Source organism: Garra rufa, chromosome 18, assembly GCF_049309525.1.
Source record: "Garra rufa chromosome 18, GarRuf1.0, whole genome shotgun sequence".
Lineage (NCBI taxonomy): Eukaryota > Metazoa > Chordata > Actinopteri > Cypriniformes > Cyprinidae > Garra > Garra rufa.
The window spans coordinates 1,959,185-1,974,203 of record NC_133378.1 but is presented as its reverse complement, the minus strand read 5'-3'; the positions used below and the strand labels follow the sequence as shown (position 1 = coordinate 1,974,203).

Below are 15,019 nucleotides of genomic sequence, written 5' to 3'. Positions count from 1 at the left end.
AGCGTTCTCGCTGTCGCCGGCTTCAACGCACGTGCTTTATACTTCCTGGTCGCTGACGTCACCGCGCCTGTGACGTCACTCCTGTCGTTCTATTGGTTGTTAGACAATGATTCAGAGTGCTGCCCGCCAACGGCGTTCCCCATAGCGTTCCTGACGCGGCTCGAGTTCCCGGAAGGGAACTAAAGTTTTGAAGTCACTGAAATAAGGCCACGAAACACATACAGAACATTTGTTCACAAGACTTTTGAGAATTGGATGTGGTAAGTTAGAATTTTTTCAAACAAATAATGTGAAAATCATCTCATTCACTCCTTCAGAGAAAACGTCTCAGGTTGTGTATGTAACCCTAGTTCCCTGAAGGGAACGAGATGCTGCGTCGAAACGTTATGGGAACACCTTCAGCGTGAGCACGCTCTGAATCATGTCTGTAATCAGTCCAATGGAATCGCGAGACGTCACGGGCGTGATGACATCACCGACCAGGAAGCTTAAAAGCACGTGCGGTGAGAGCAGTGTCAGCTTTGGAATGAGGCAAGCACCGCAGGGATGCCGGAAGTATGGCCTCGAGACACAGCGTCTCTTTCCCTTCAGGGAACTAGGGTTACATATGTAACCTGAGACGTTCCCCTCCAGGAACTTCGAGCTGCGTTGAAACGCTATGGGAATGAGAATGCCCATGCCGCCATACTGAGGAAATGTCCCTGCCCGAAATTAGGGCAAGAGAACGAAGGAGCCGGGAGCGGCTCGGAGATCTAGGCCATAGAACCTAGCAAAGGTTAGGGGCGTGGACCAACCCGCAGCGTTACAAATCTCTTGAAGGGAAAGACCCAAGAAGAAAGCTTTAGAGGCAGACACTCCACGGGTAGAGTGAGCCTTGACTCCCAGAGGTGAGGGGAGATCAGAGGACTCATAGGCTACCGAGATAGCATCCACAATCCACCGGCTTAAGGAGGGTTTAGCAGCAGGGCAACCTCTCCTAGGGGGGCCGTAGCAGACAAGCAACTGGTCCCCCTTTCTCCACAGGGCAGTTCTGTGGACTTATGTGTCCAGTGCTCACACTGGACACATACAATTAAGCTTCTGCTGGTCAGGCTCCCTAAAGGGAGGAGGATGAAAGGCCTGCAGTATGACGGGCCGAGGTGCAACCGTGGGGACCTTAGGGAGGTATCCTGCCTTGGGATACAGAAAGGCTTTGGCCATACCAGGCACAAAATCAATAAAAGAAGGAGCCACTGAGAGGGCCTGAAGGTCCCCAACCCTCTTAAGAGAAGTGATGGCCAGAAGAAAGTCTTAATAGTAAGAAGGCGATCAGAGATCTCTTCTAAGGGTTCGAAGGGAGGCTTACACAGAGCCTCTAGCACCACAGCCAGGTCCCAGCCTGTACAAGGGACGTGAACGCAGACCTCCTTGGTGGTTAATGTAAGAGACCACCGCTGTGTTGTCGGACTCCCTTTCATGAGGAGGGACCACCTCGATGGCCTCCTTCCTCAAGAGAGTGTTTACTTCTTGTTCCAGTACCAGAGCCTGCTCGGGGCCCACCACGGTGGGAAAAACCCAGCTGAAGCGGGGAAGAGGGGAACCGAACTGAATACGGTAACCACTCTCTACAGTCTGCAGGACCCATGAAGACACATTTGGCAGAAGTTTTCATGCTGCCAGAAAGTCTACTAAGGGAATCAGCCTCTCGAGGCTGACCTCTGTTGTTAAAGGAATGGCTAGCTCAGGGTCCTGAAGCGATGGACCGGCAGGAAGTTGCCCAGCTAGCTGCTCGAGAGACCTCCGTGGAGGTAGCGAGCTTCCCAGTACCGCTACGATGCCGGGCGGTGACTGAGAGATAGGCTCGCCGGGGACCACTGCGCCCTGAAGCACCGGGGGTGGCAGGGTTAGCAGCATAATCCCCTGCGGACACAGAGGAAAGACGGGCACCACTTAATGAGGTGCTAACCACTCTCTACCTGTTGGCGACCAGCAGCCCCCTGAGCTGGAGGGCGGTGAGGGAGAAACCGCTGAAACGCCGCTGCTTGAAGTCGTGCCTCCTGGTGTCTGTCAACGACAGGATCAACTGCGTCACCGAACAGACCCAAAGGCACGAGCGGGGCGTCCAATAGGAAGACCCTGTCCTTCTCTTTTATGCTGGACAAGGTCAACCACAGGTGTCTCTCCGCAGCCACCATTGCTGCCATAGACCTGCCAATGGCACGGGCGGTCTCTTTGGTGGCACGGAGAGACAGATCAGCGGCCCTACGGAGCTCGGTGATGTCATCATAAGGTTTTCCCCATGACCTCGACACCTCGGTGTGGAGGTCAGGGAAAAACGGAAGGCTCTGGCGAGGAGGTGAATGAATGAATGAATGAATGAATGATGCATTTATATAGCGCTTTCATTGTGTATTGCCGTACACCCAAAGCGCTTTACAATCATATGGGGGATCTCTCCTCAACCATCACCAGTGTGCAGCATCCACTTGGATGATGCATCGGCAGCCACAGTACAACGGCGCCGGTGTGCTCACCACACACCAGCTACAGGTGGAGAGGAGAGAGTTATGGAGCCAATTCAATGAATGGGGATTATTAGGAGGCCATGATTGACTAGGGCCAGTGGAGGGAATTTGGCCAGGACACCGGGGTTACACCCCTACTCTTTACGAGAAGTGCCATGGGATTTTTAATGACCACAGAGAGTCAGGACCTCGGTTTAACGTCTCATCCGAAGGACGGTGCCTTTTACACTATAGTGTCCCCATCACTATACTGGGGCATTAGGACCCACATAGACCACAGGGTGAACACCCCCTGCTGGCCTCACTAACACCTCTTCCAACAGCAACCTAGTTTTCCCAGGAGGTCTCCCATCCAGGTACTGACCAGGCTCAACCCTGCTTAGCTTCAGTGAGCAACCGGTCTTGGGCTGCAGGGTGATATGGCTGTGGTGGCCAAGACCGCAGAAAGCGTTCATCCAGTTTGCTTCTCTGTGGTCCGGCGTGTTTCTCGGCCGGCCAGTCAAGGTTTAGAGCGGCCACAGCATGAGAAACCACCTCCAAAAGCTCCTCATAATGGGGGACTGAGGAGATGAGTCAACATCAACGCCCTCCACATCCACCTCCTCGGAGGAAGATAGGAGGAGCGCCGAGCCCTCTCCCTGGGGGGAAGAAACCGCAAAGCGGGCTTCCGATCCCAGAGAGCGGGCAGCAGATCTGGCAGGTGAGGCAGAAGATAGGGACTCACCCGTCTCCATACCCTCTGCCAGATCTAATTGCGATCCCCATGAGTGCAATCGCCGCTCCGCCTTGACGGAAACGGGACCAGACCCCCGAGGAACACTGGCGAAGGCTCCCTCCTCGAAGAGAGCCTTCCGGGAGCGGAGAGAGCGCAAAGGAAGGCGCTCACAATGCGGGCAACCAGCCCGCTCGAGGGCTGATGCCGCATGCTCCGCTCCCATACAGACAACACACAAGCTGTGTGTGTCCTCACTCGTGATAAAACGAGAGCAAGGAGGCACACACCGTTTCAAATGTTGCCGTTTATAACTTTCCCCCTTCTTAGAATGACAACAAACACTCTCAAAACAAAGCTGTGCATATTGGTACAGAAACGGAGAGTGGGACACGACACAACACAGAGCGCTTGCTGAATGACAAAAAGCTGACGCTGCTCTCACCGCACGTGCTTTTAAGCTTCCTGGTCGGTGATGTTATCACGCCTGTGACGTCTCGCGATTCCATTGGACTGATTACACACATGATTCAGAGCATGCTCATGCTGAAGATGTTCCCATAGCGTTTCGACACAGCTCGAAGTTCCTGGAAGGGAACAATATATTGATGTAAATTTTCTAAAACGTTTTGTGATCGAAGGGGAATATGCGTAGGAGTGGCAGTGACCCATGATTATTTAGCAATTCACACCTGAGAGACAAAGAGCCCTCCCTAATGGCCTATTATTGAGAATGTCAGGTAAGAAAAGTGAGAAGATTCAAATAATGGAGTTTTAGATTATTTGTAGTTTATTTACAACACTGTATTAAAATCTACATAAAAACATAAAAATATACATAATAACAGTCAAATACACATTATGTGATCTAACCACAGAGATGTGAACAGACTTTGTGTCATTTTTAAAAACTTTTTCAAAAAAGTAAATGTCAGCAGGATTCATCTGTTGAGCAGGTTTCAGATCACTAAAAAACAACAAAAACAAAACATCTGTGAGCATGTTAATATCAAAAGCATCATACTATTTATTTTTATATATATTATGATTTTGTAGTCATAGACTCACACATTTGTGCTAATGTAAAAAGGACATTTTATATCTGAGAAACTAATAATAATTGTTTATCACTTTAAATATTCATTCGAGAACACAGTATTACTAATACATGGTCTAAACAAACACTCATATTACATCCTATATGTATCCTTTATAACTAAATAAATAATATGATCGTGTAGTCATAAACACAAGCATTACTTTGTGTGTATACAATACAAAGAAACAAGACTATATTATAACTGTTAAGCGTAATTGTGAACACTATTACCTTTATATTGCATCGTTCTCTATTGTATAGACTATTAAAAAAACTTCCTGGCGTCGTGAGACATTTAGATGCAATGAAATGAAACTTTATAATGTTTCACTTGCTGTAGTCAGGAATTATAGTTTGCAAAAAGTCTTAACTGGTTAAATGTGTTCTGTCACAGTAACAACTAATAAGTAGGCTAATAAATTAAAAAACGTACTCATGTAAATATCTCCTCTGCTGGATCGTGCCATCTCACATAATGTTTATCTTCCGAAGTAAGTTTTATTCCTGACAGCGCATCAGAAAGGACAAAGTAGCCCAGATGAACTTGGTAGAAAAGTCTCACTCCTTTGTTTACGTGATGTGGTGTCTACATTTGGCGCGGCGCCCTCACATAGACGATTATAATATGAAAACCGAAACTAGCTAGTGGGCGTGATTAATAAAAAATAATGAAGCAGACAGGAGAGACTGGACATCGTGTTGGTTTCATATGGATTACTTCATCAGAGAATATTTGTTATTTGTTTCAGTGACCTTCCAGAGCCAGCTTACAAGATGGCTGCCACGCCAGAGCCCCGACCAAGATGGCTGCCACGCCTAAGTCCCCTCGCCCCATCACGACAATCACTGGGGGGAAGTATTTTTTGCCTGTGCGGACTCTACCAAGCATTTTCCTTGTTTTTCCATTGCCATCGTTTTGCTTCATTGTCATAGTCTTTATTTTCATTGCCATAGTTTTGCCTTTTTTCATTGTCTTCTTTATTTTGTTACTTTGGACTGCCCTCATGGATTTTGACCCTCGCCCGTGTTTTTGGATTACGCTTTGACTTGCCCTGTATATTACTGTTTGCCGGTATTTTGACCCTGCCTGTCTTGACTACGATCTATACAATAAGGCTCGCACTTGGATCTTCAACACTGTCGTCGAGTCCCCAGTTACAATTACTCTTTTATGTACGATCAGAAATTACAGAGCATTTTAAGTTCTTTTTGCTCCTCTCTTTAAAACATGCAACTTGCGTCGCCAGCGTCCCCTTCGACCCCAGGAGGTTAACAGATAAGTTTGTGTAAGATGTTGCACTACACATCGCTGTCAGTGAGAATACTTATTTCTCTGAATGAGTATAAGATGTGTGTTGTGGTTTGCAACAGTTCAAGGTTTGGAAACATAGTTATGAATGTATTTGGATGGATCTCCATGATCTCTCTTTGTTTCACCCACAGCTGCTGCGTCTGGAGAGCCTAAGGAATTTTTATGACCATCACGGGACCAAAACCTTAGGAAACAGTCTCAAGTTGGTTGGAGGGTAGAACCTGCATTTTGACCAGTAGAAAGTTCTGTACTTCCCGGACTTTGTACCAAAGGTCTTCTTCTTGCCCTCTAAGAGATGTCTGGCTGTTGTCCTGGCATCTTTGTCTGATGGCATTGGACAGTTTGCTTATGTTAGTCCACCATAATCCAATTAAATTGTAGCAAACCTTTGTCCACTATTGTGATCAGGGAGGGGCCCTAGCCATAACTGGGTCCTGGAATGTGCTGTCCACTACACTTGGTTCAATACAAAACTCAAACAGTTGCCAGGCCAAAGAGGACGCCTACAGGGGCCTGAAAGCCATTACCAACTACAAGACCCCATCCTCCAGCACTGAAGTAAATCAACAACTGGCCAAAGACCTGAATAAGTTTTACTGCAGGTTTGAAAAGCTAAAGCCTGGTCTGACACCCCACACCTACCCTTACTGTCTCACAACACAGCCATCCAAACCCTCCCCATTCCCCTCCACCCCCCTACTGTTTCTCAACTGGCACTTAAGATCTGTTAAGATGATGTATGCAAAGTCTCAGGAAGCAGAAGGTAAGGAAAGACAAAGGCCCAAACGCTGTCTCTCCAGCCTGCCTCAAAGCCTGTGCTGTCCAGCTATCATCCATCATCCTGCTTCAAATGCTCCAGCATCCTCCCTGTACCCAAGAAACCAAAAATCACAGGACTTGTTGCTTTAATGTCTGTGGTCATAAAGGCATTTGAGAGACTTGAAGGACATTACTGGAACCTTGCTGGACCCTCTGCAGTTTGCTTACTGAGCATACTGATGCAGTCAACATGGGACTGCACTGCATCCTCCAACATCTGGACAAACCAAGGACTTATGCAAGAATCCGGTTTGTGGACTTCAGCTCTGCTTTCAACACCATCATCCCAAATACCTCTCAGAATAAAATGACACAGATGACACCATTTTACTCAGCTGTTATTGAGTTGGTTCTGTGCTCTTCTATAGTTGTCTGGTTTGGGTCAGCCAGCAAATCAGATATAAGAAGACTGCAACAGACAGTTAGGCCAGCAGAAAAGACCTTTTGTGTGCACCTGGCCAACCTTTAGGACTTGAACAAATCCAGAGTGAAGAAACGGATAGGAAACATCATCACAGACCCCTCTCACCCACACACAACACAACCTGTTTGCACTTCTCCCCTCAGGCAGACGCTACAGATCTCTGTGTACTAGAACATCTAGGCATAAAAACGTGCAATATCCAGCTTAAACAGCTAACACAGGAATCATTACCTGCGTTCTCTAATTAATTTCTGTAATTTAATCTCTGTTTTAATGATTGCATCTTTCTCAAATATTATGTAAATACATATGTATATCTCTTTATTTATACAGCTGCATATATAGTAAATAATGCACATATTTGTACATAAATCTTCTGTTCCACATTCACACACATTATTACTATTATTTGTTAAGTCTTACTTTTTAAATGTTTTAAATTCTCATGTCAGATATGTATGTCTTTAGTATGTATGTATGCATGTCTGTATGTAACAAGAACACCTTAAAAAACACAACAAATTATTTGTTTGTCTGCACACACTTGGCAAATAAAGTTAATTCTGATTCTGAGTACCACAAGGCATACGTGTGGTGCTGCTGACACATAAGCTGACATTCCGGCATAGAACCCGTATTTGAGGGTTTTTTTTTACCAGCGCGGTGCAATTTTACACACACTGTGCATAAAACTGTCTTCATAAATATCTCTGAAGATTTCGATAGAGAGGATGACTTGCAATTTTTTGCTCAGCCATACTTGAACTAGAATATACAGGCGATGAACTAAGAGAGATGGATGTTCTACGCCAGAACGCCGGCTTCCACATGATGAGGGTGAGTAATTGATGACAGAAGTTTAATTTTTGGGTGAAAGAGTTCCCTTTAAGAACTCTTGTTTGTGTTGCCACCACGAAATAATGTCGCCAGTTCTTGTTAGCATTATACACTTTAAAAGCATACTAAACAAATCACAGCTTCCTGAAAGCTCTGTGATGTCACTAATGGAAACGTCATGAAAACAATCTGTGAAGCAATGTGTACAATCTCCCTAGAGGAATGACAAAATATAAGGGCTAATATTGTATAATCAATAGTAATACTGTACTGGTAAAATAGAAAAAATACAAATAATCATGCTATTTCCAGTAATTAATACAAACCATGGCTATTAGTGTGGTTTATGAAATGCTGCCTAAATCAAGCAAATCAACTTTTCTGTTTTTGTTTAAGATGCTACCTTTGAGCGTACAGTGGCTGCCTTTTGTAGTTGGCAGACAGTGAACAATTCATTAGGGAAACAGGTCTTTTCATGCTTTCTCAATTAGTTGACCAGAGAACGTCCTTAAGGAACATCTATTGATGGGTCAGAGACACAGCAGTCATGTCCTCTGTTCTGCTTGCATTGACCACTTCCTCAGGAAGCGTGTGTATGCATTAATTCAAGCTGGGAACCTTCACGATTGTCTGGCTGCTGACAAGGAGTGTGTTCGGGTGTGAGTGGTCAGATAATGTCACAGTGTGACAGAAGTGAGAGTGTTAGAGACAGAGAGGAAATGAGAATAGGCCTCAGTCTTTACTCCAATGCTCAGAAAAGAACACACACAAGCATGTGACTTGGTGACACAGAACGTGACAGTCACACAATGATGTTGCATAAATCACTGAAAACTGTAATGCTGTCAGCAGACCTGAAACTACATTAGCCATGCAGTATCTAAAACAAGAATCTGTCAACACATCATCACATCAAGAAATACATCATTTATCTAGTTTAACACATTCATTTTGTTATTATTTACTATATCCAGCAAAGTAAACCGAAATATTAAAGGGTGATTCTCACAAAACTGTATTTTCTGCAAGTTTTTTTTCAATATAAATTTAGATGTATTTCCAAAAGGGGATGTTTGGAGAACACAAAAGCACACCAGAAAACCATATAAACCATATAAACCAAAGCACACATTAAAAAATAAAAAAAAACTTTTCTGAACTGTATAGTATATTATGGTGCAAAAGCAATAAGCTTGCTTACCACTCAAGTTGTGATACTGAACAAGACCACATGTTTACTGTTTGACTCCTGTATGTCACCACACAGAGTGATGAGTACACTGCTGAAGGTACTCACATCACACCACTCCATTTGATGACAAATAATTGTTTGTTGGACTCAACATGCTCCAATGAATACAGTAGATACATGTCAGTTTTCTTCTAACAAAATATTGGAACACTTAAAATAAGAAAAAAAAATACTTGAGAAGAAATTTTTTGTAAGATAAGAATGAATTAGTTATTGTTATTATTATTATTCCTACACCATTGGGTTTTGAGCATAAATACAACACAATTAAATTGAGTTAATGCTTAAAAAACAAAAAAGCAATCTTGATTGTTATGATTTTCAACATGATTGTAAGTTTTTTGTTATGATTTTGTAGCTAAAGTTATATTTAATAGTGGTTTACATCAAAATTAAAATGCTTTTTACTACTAAACATAGTTAAGTATTTAAAAAGTTGGTGGTTAAATGTAAAGCAGGGCATGTGAACAAGCTGCATGTGGCACTTTTAGCCAATGGTGCAAGCTGCTGTAAGGAAACATGTAGTGCAGCAGCCAATCAAAGCAGCTCTTGACTAGGCTGGGAGGAGGAGGTGGCCAATGGGGTGAAGGCAGTGCCGGTACATTCCCCAGCTCTTAAGAGGTTAATGAGCAAAGCTGCTCGGCTTCCTGCCAGCACGTCCAGCAGCTCAGAGACGTTCCCACAATGAGTGAAAGCTGTATCACGACAGGACTGAGTCTAATTATACACCCACAGAGAGAGGGAGAAATAGGAGGGGGTCACAAAGGGTGAGCGAGCTGAAGTGTGCGAGTCCCTGTGTGAGTCTGTGTGTGTGTGTGTGTGTGTGTGTGTGTGTGTGTGTGTGTGTGTGTGTGTGTGTGTGTGTGTGTGTGTGTGTGTGTGTGTGTGTGTGTGTGTGTGTGTGTGTGCACGTATGAAACCAAAAGAAAGCAGAGCGAGCTTGAGAGAGAGAGAGAGAGAGAGAGAGAGCGCTGGCAGCGGGTGAGAATACAGAAGATACAGCAAAAGAGTGACTAGGTGAAGACAAGATAAGGAAAAAGACATAGTTTACAGCATCATGCTGGATATTTCCGTCTGCTGTGCTACTGCTGCTTTCCCATGATCACTCAGTGTATTTATCACCATAAAAAGACACCCAAAGAGGTAGGACCCTTTTGAATGCATGTGCTCATGTTGACAAGTGTGACAGATTAAGCGTTATTGAGTGTCTTGAAGACATACGGGAGTGTGTGAGGTATGTTGTGTGGGTGTTGTGTGGGTATTCAAACAATGACAAGACAATGACTGAGTCAAAGTGTGTGAGAGTGTGTTCTTTAAAGTCACCAGTTTTACAGAAAAAGCGCAAAGACAGTTTTTGTAATTCACCACATTTAGAGGATAGCTCTGAAATGGTTGTAAACGAGCAAATAAAGGAAGCTGAAGGGGCCTCGGCTGCTCTCAGACAAGGCATGATTGATCAGTGTGTTTTGTTTTACAGTTCTGCTCTGTCAAAGTGAAAAATACACTTGTTATCTTACAAAGCTATTTCTAACCGTTCTGACCCTGAAATGACTATCCCTGGTGTAACTTCATGTAGTAGGCATATTTTTGATTCATAATTCAGATCCAACCTTCGACAGGAATTCAAGGAAAACGCGCTGACAAAGTATGTGTACCAGTGGCTATGTTGTTGTTATTATTATTATGAATTATTTGTTTACACTTGATAGACTTATTTTATATTGTTCCAATTCACGGTATGTAACGCGAATACTATTTTTGCATAGTGTTTTTTTTTATTTTTTTATCAGGACTTCTATTTTTATCAAGTATCCTATAGAGTAGTTTTGTATTGGGCTATATATATATATTTTTTTTTTTTTTTTCAAAATACAACATAGCATAGCTGTCAGTTTGCTGTCAATGATTTTCAGGCAGCTGCTGCCTCTTTAAGATGTCTATTTTTACAGTAGCTTCACACACACGTGTGTGTGTGTGTGTGTGTGTGTGTGTGTGTGTGTGTGTGTGTGTGTGTGTGTGTGTGTGTGTGTGTGTGTGTGTGTGTGTGTGTGTGTTAGGTGGAGGCAAGGAGCAGGAGTGAGTCTGTGGGTGTGTGAATAGAGTAATTCTTCTGGTTTGTGCTTCTCTATTACAGACTTAGGCTGTCAAGTGTCTGCTGGTTAGTTAATCGCTCATTCTGCAGGTTAGTTCAGTCTCACTGACTCATGACTCATTCATAAAAGATTACATAATGTTATTTTAATCAGTGATTTGTCTTGTTTTCCTGTAATCTAGTGCTAGAGCAAAGCATTTTCATAATATTTTAACTAGTTTATTGTTTTAGAATAATGACTCATTTATCACTGATGTAGATCCTCCATCAGATTTGTTCATTCATTGCACACGTTATGAAAACTCTACTTAAAACACAATATAATTACAGAATATATTATATAATTATGCATGAAAAAAAATATATATATATTTATTTATTTATTTATTTATATGAATTAAAATGTAAATAAAGAAACATGTTGGACTGCCATGCCATCAGGAGAGATTTCAAAATCACAGTGGACAAAAATATAAAACCTAAAAACTATAAGTAATCATTTGTTCCAAATGTATGTGGTGGCATCATGTTCCATCAAACTTACTAATTTAGGCATGTGTGTATGTGTGTGTGAGAGAGATTTTAAGGCACATGGTGGCCTCAATGATGAAGATCTACAGAGATCAGGATTTCTGTAAGAGCGTCACTGATCTGAAACAGCACATAAGAGCACTACCTCATAATCCTCTCTGACCTTAACTACCAGAGGTGTACATACTAAAATGCTATTCAATATTATCAGCTGGTTTATTGCAATGTTAGTTGTTACATATCTTCAACCATTCGTATTCTGTCCTACTATCATCAGCTAATCAGATGCTGGATTACTCATCTTCAGCCAATTCGCTGCTTTCTTACCTATGTTCAGCAAATAAATGCTTGTTACTCATCTTCAGCTGCTGACATGCTGTCTCACCAGATTCTGTTTTACTGTCATCAGCCAATCAGATGTTTCACTACATGTCTTCAGCTAATCAGAGGCTGTATTACTTATCTTCAGCCAGTTGGATAATGTCTTAGTGCTCCTCAGCCAATCAGATGCTGTATTACTGTCTTCAGCCAATTTATTTGCATATAAATCAAAATTTTAAACAGACACACATTCACTTGATTATGTCCCATACATCTGCTTGTAATTACCCTGCTGTTTATTTGCCTCAAACATCATAGTAATCTCTGACAGTCTCCGATGAGTGGATATAATGAGTGCTGAGCACTGGAAGTGTGAGCTTAAAAGCTTGGCCAGCCATGTGTATGATTCTACTCATGTGTGTAATCAATTCTCAGCCCATACTATGTATGTATCACACACTTTTAAAGACATCAGCAGTAACCACCTACAACCACCTATATGTATGTATAACTGCTACCTATATCCCTATAAACTGCACTATATGCAGTTCTGCATATAGTGTTTTTGAGTGGCCTAGTCAAAGTCCTGATTTGAACCCAAGTGAGATGCTGTGGCAGGACCTTAAACGGGTGTTGATACTAACTCCAATGATACTAAACTAAAGCAGTACTGCAATAAAGAGTTGGCAAAACATCCACCACATCCCTGTGAAACACTGATCTCCAGCTATTAAACACATTCAGTTGTAGTTATTGCTGATAAAGGTGGCACAACCAGATTTTTGATTTTTGGCATTTTTTTTTTGCCTTTTTATTGAGATAGGACAGATCAGAAGTGACAGGAAACAAAGTGGGAGAGAAATGGGGGGCAGGATCGGGAAAGGTCCTCGAGTCAGGATTCGAACACGGGATGCCCGGAGCACAACGGCGCTATATGTCAGCGCGCTGCCCGCAAGGCTATCGGTGCCGACAGCACAGCGAGATTATTAATTTATTTTTGTGCTTCAATAGTTAAAATACCTACGTATTTACTCAGGCTGTCTTTGTTTGATGTTATATTTTGTTAGAAGATCTAAAACTACTGGGTATTAAATATACACAAAAACAGAAAAAAAATCAGGATGGGACAAATACATTTTCACAGCACTGTAGGGTGTCAGCTACAGGGGTTGGACAATGAAACTGAAACACTGGCCAATATAATGTTGGAGGTTTCATGGCTATATTTTTGCAGCCTGGTGGCCAATCTTCACTGATTGCACATTCCACCAGTAAGAACAGGTGTGAAGGTTGACTATGTGCACCCAATGGTTCAGACATTGTACTCTGAAGGTGGTGCCATGTATCAGGATGATAATGCACCAGTACACACAGCAAGACAGGTGACAGAGTGGTTTGATGAACATGAAAGTGAAGTTGGACATCTCCCATGGCCTGCATAGTCACCAGATCTGAATATTATTGTGCCACTTTGGGGTGTTTTGGAGGAGCGAGTCAGATAACATTTTCCTACACCAGTATCATGTAGTGACCTGACCCCTGATCTGCAAGAGGAGAATGGCTCAAAATGCCTTTGGCTACTGTGCAGGACTTGTATTTGTCATTCCAAAGACGAAATGCTCTATTGGCCACAAAAGGAGGCCCAACACCATACTAACTGTGGTCTAAAACCAGGTGTTTCAGTTTCATTGTCCAACCCCTGTATTTTGTAGTGGTGTCTGAACTCTGAGCTAACAGTTTTGTTCCCCACATTTGTCCCCACATTTATACCCGCAGTGAAGTCAGATTATGAGCATATATCAGCTGTACGCTCGCCAAAGCACTATTTCCTACAAACCAGTGAGGAGAAGACTGACAAGTTGGAAGCAAGTTTAAACAAGAAATGATGTTTGGAGCTTTCTTATTTCTGCATTTAACATTCATTTCATGCTGGTTCCAGTTTACCTTATTGTAAATCATTGCTTGAATAGAAACATTAAAATAGAGAGAGATAATATTATATACTGTAGATGAATATTTTAATATATATATATATATATATATATATATATATATATATATATATATACATACTTCTGTTTAAAAATGTCACTCCTCAACATCATACCTTATTTAGCAGCAGTCCAGGATGAAATTAATCAACTTGTAAAAGATGGCTTAGACGCTGCAGCCCTATTTATAGGGCTCACCCAGTGCTTTACACCCAGAACTCATCTAATCCCGCTTTGGCCTTTCAACTATCAGAGGATTAGCAATGCTATCTCTTTTTCTATCTCTTCTCCTCTCAACGAATCATTAATTTGTTTCAGTGCAATTGGCACTAAAGTCAATTCGTAATTAGTAATGTCTTACTTGTTAAAACAGAATTATTACAGATCTCTTTGCTTGCCCACTTTTCCTGCTTTCAACACAAAATTCAGGAACTTACTATTTATTTGCTGCCAAATATATCGGTCTATCAATCATTATTATAAGTATATATAAGGAGCAGCCTGTCATTGGCCCTAGTCAAAAGAGACAGTTAAAGGGATAGTTCACCCAAAAATGAAAATTTGATGTTTATCTTCTTACCCCCAGGGCATCCATAATGTAGGTGACTTTGTTTCTTCAGCAGAACACAAACGAAGATTTTTAACTGTGCAGTCTGTCAGTCAAATAATGGCAGTGGATGGGCACCAAACCTTTAAAAGTAAAACAAAAAAAACATGCACAGACAAATCCAAATTACACCCTGCGGCTCGTGACGATACATTGATGTCCTAAGACACGAAGCGATCGGTTTTTGTGAGAAACTGTGCAGTGTTTATGTCATTTTTTTTACCTTTGATACACAGCCACGTCCATCTGTCCTGAGCGCGAACTCATCATCCGGCTCGTTACATGTGTATGCGCTCTGGTATAGTATACGCAAACGCCGGAAACAATCTGTCGCATGTAAACGACACTCGTTGTTTACAAAGAGATTGTGGGTATAGCGGCTATTCAAAATGGTAATTACTTGCGCTTATCCTGATTGTTCAAACCGATTTTATGCTAAAAGATTACGTTTGCTTGCTCGAACTCATCCGGGACTTTTCACCGATTTCCCCTTACGGTGTTTGTGTATACTACACCAG

General features: G+C 42.5%; 1 protein-coding gene across 1 annotated transcript in view; it reads left to right on the top strand.

The window, feature by feature from the left end:
- Nucleotides 1–9,654: 9,654 nt before the first annotated feature.
- LOC141291196 (uncharacterized) overlaps nucleotides 9,655–15,019 on the top strand; it is a 52,150-nt gene continuing 46,785 nt past the window's right edge. The window contains exon 1 of the mRNA XM_073823367.1: nucleotides 9,655–10,102. The gene's annotated coding sequence lies outside the window, so the exon portion shown is untranslated. The remainder of the gene's footprint in view (nucleotides 10,103–15,019) is intronic.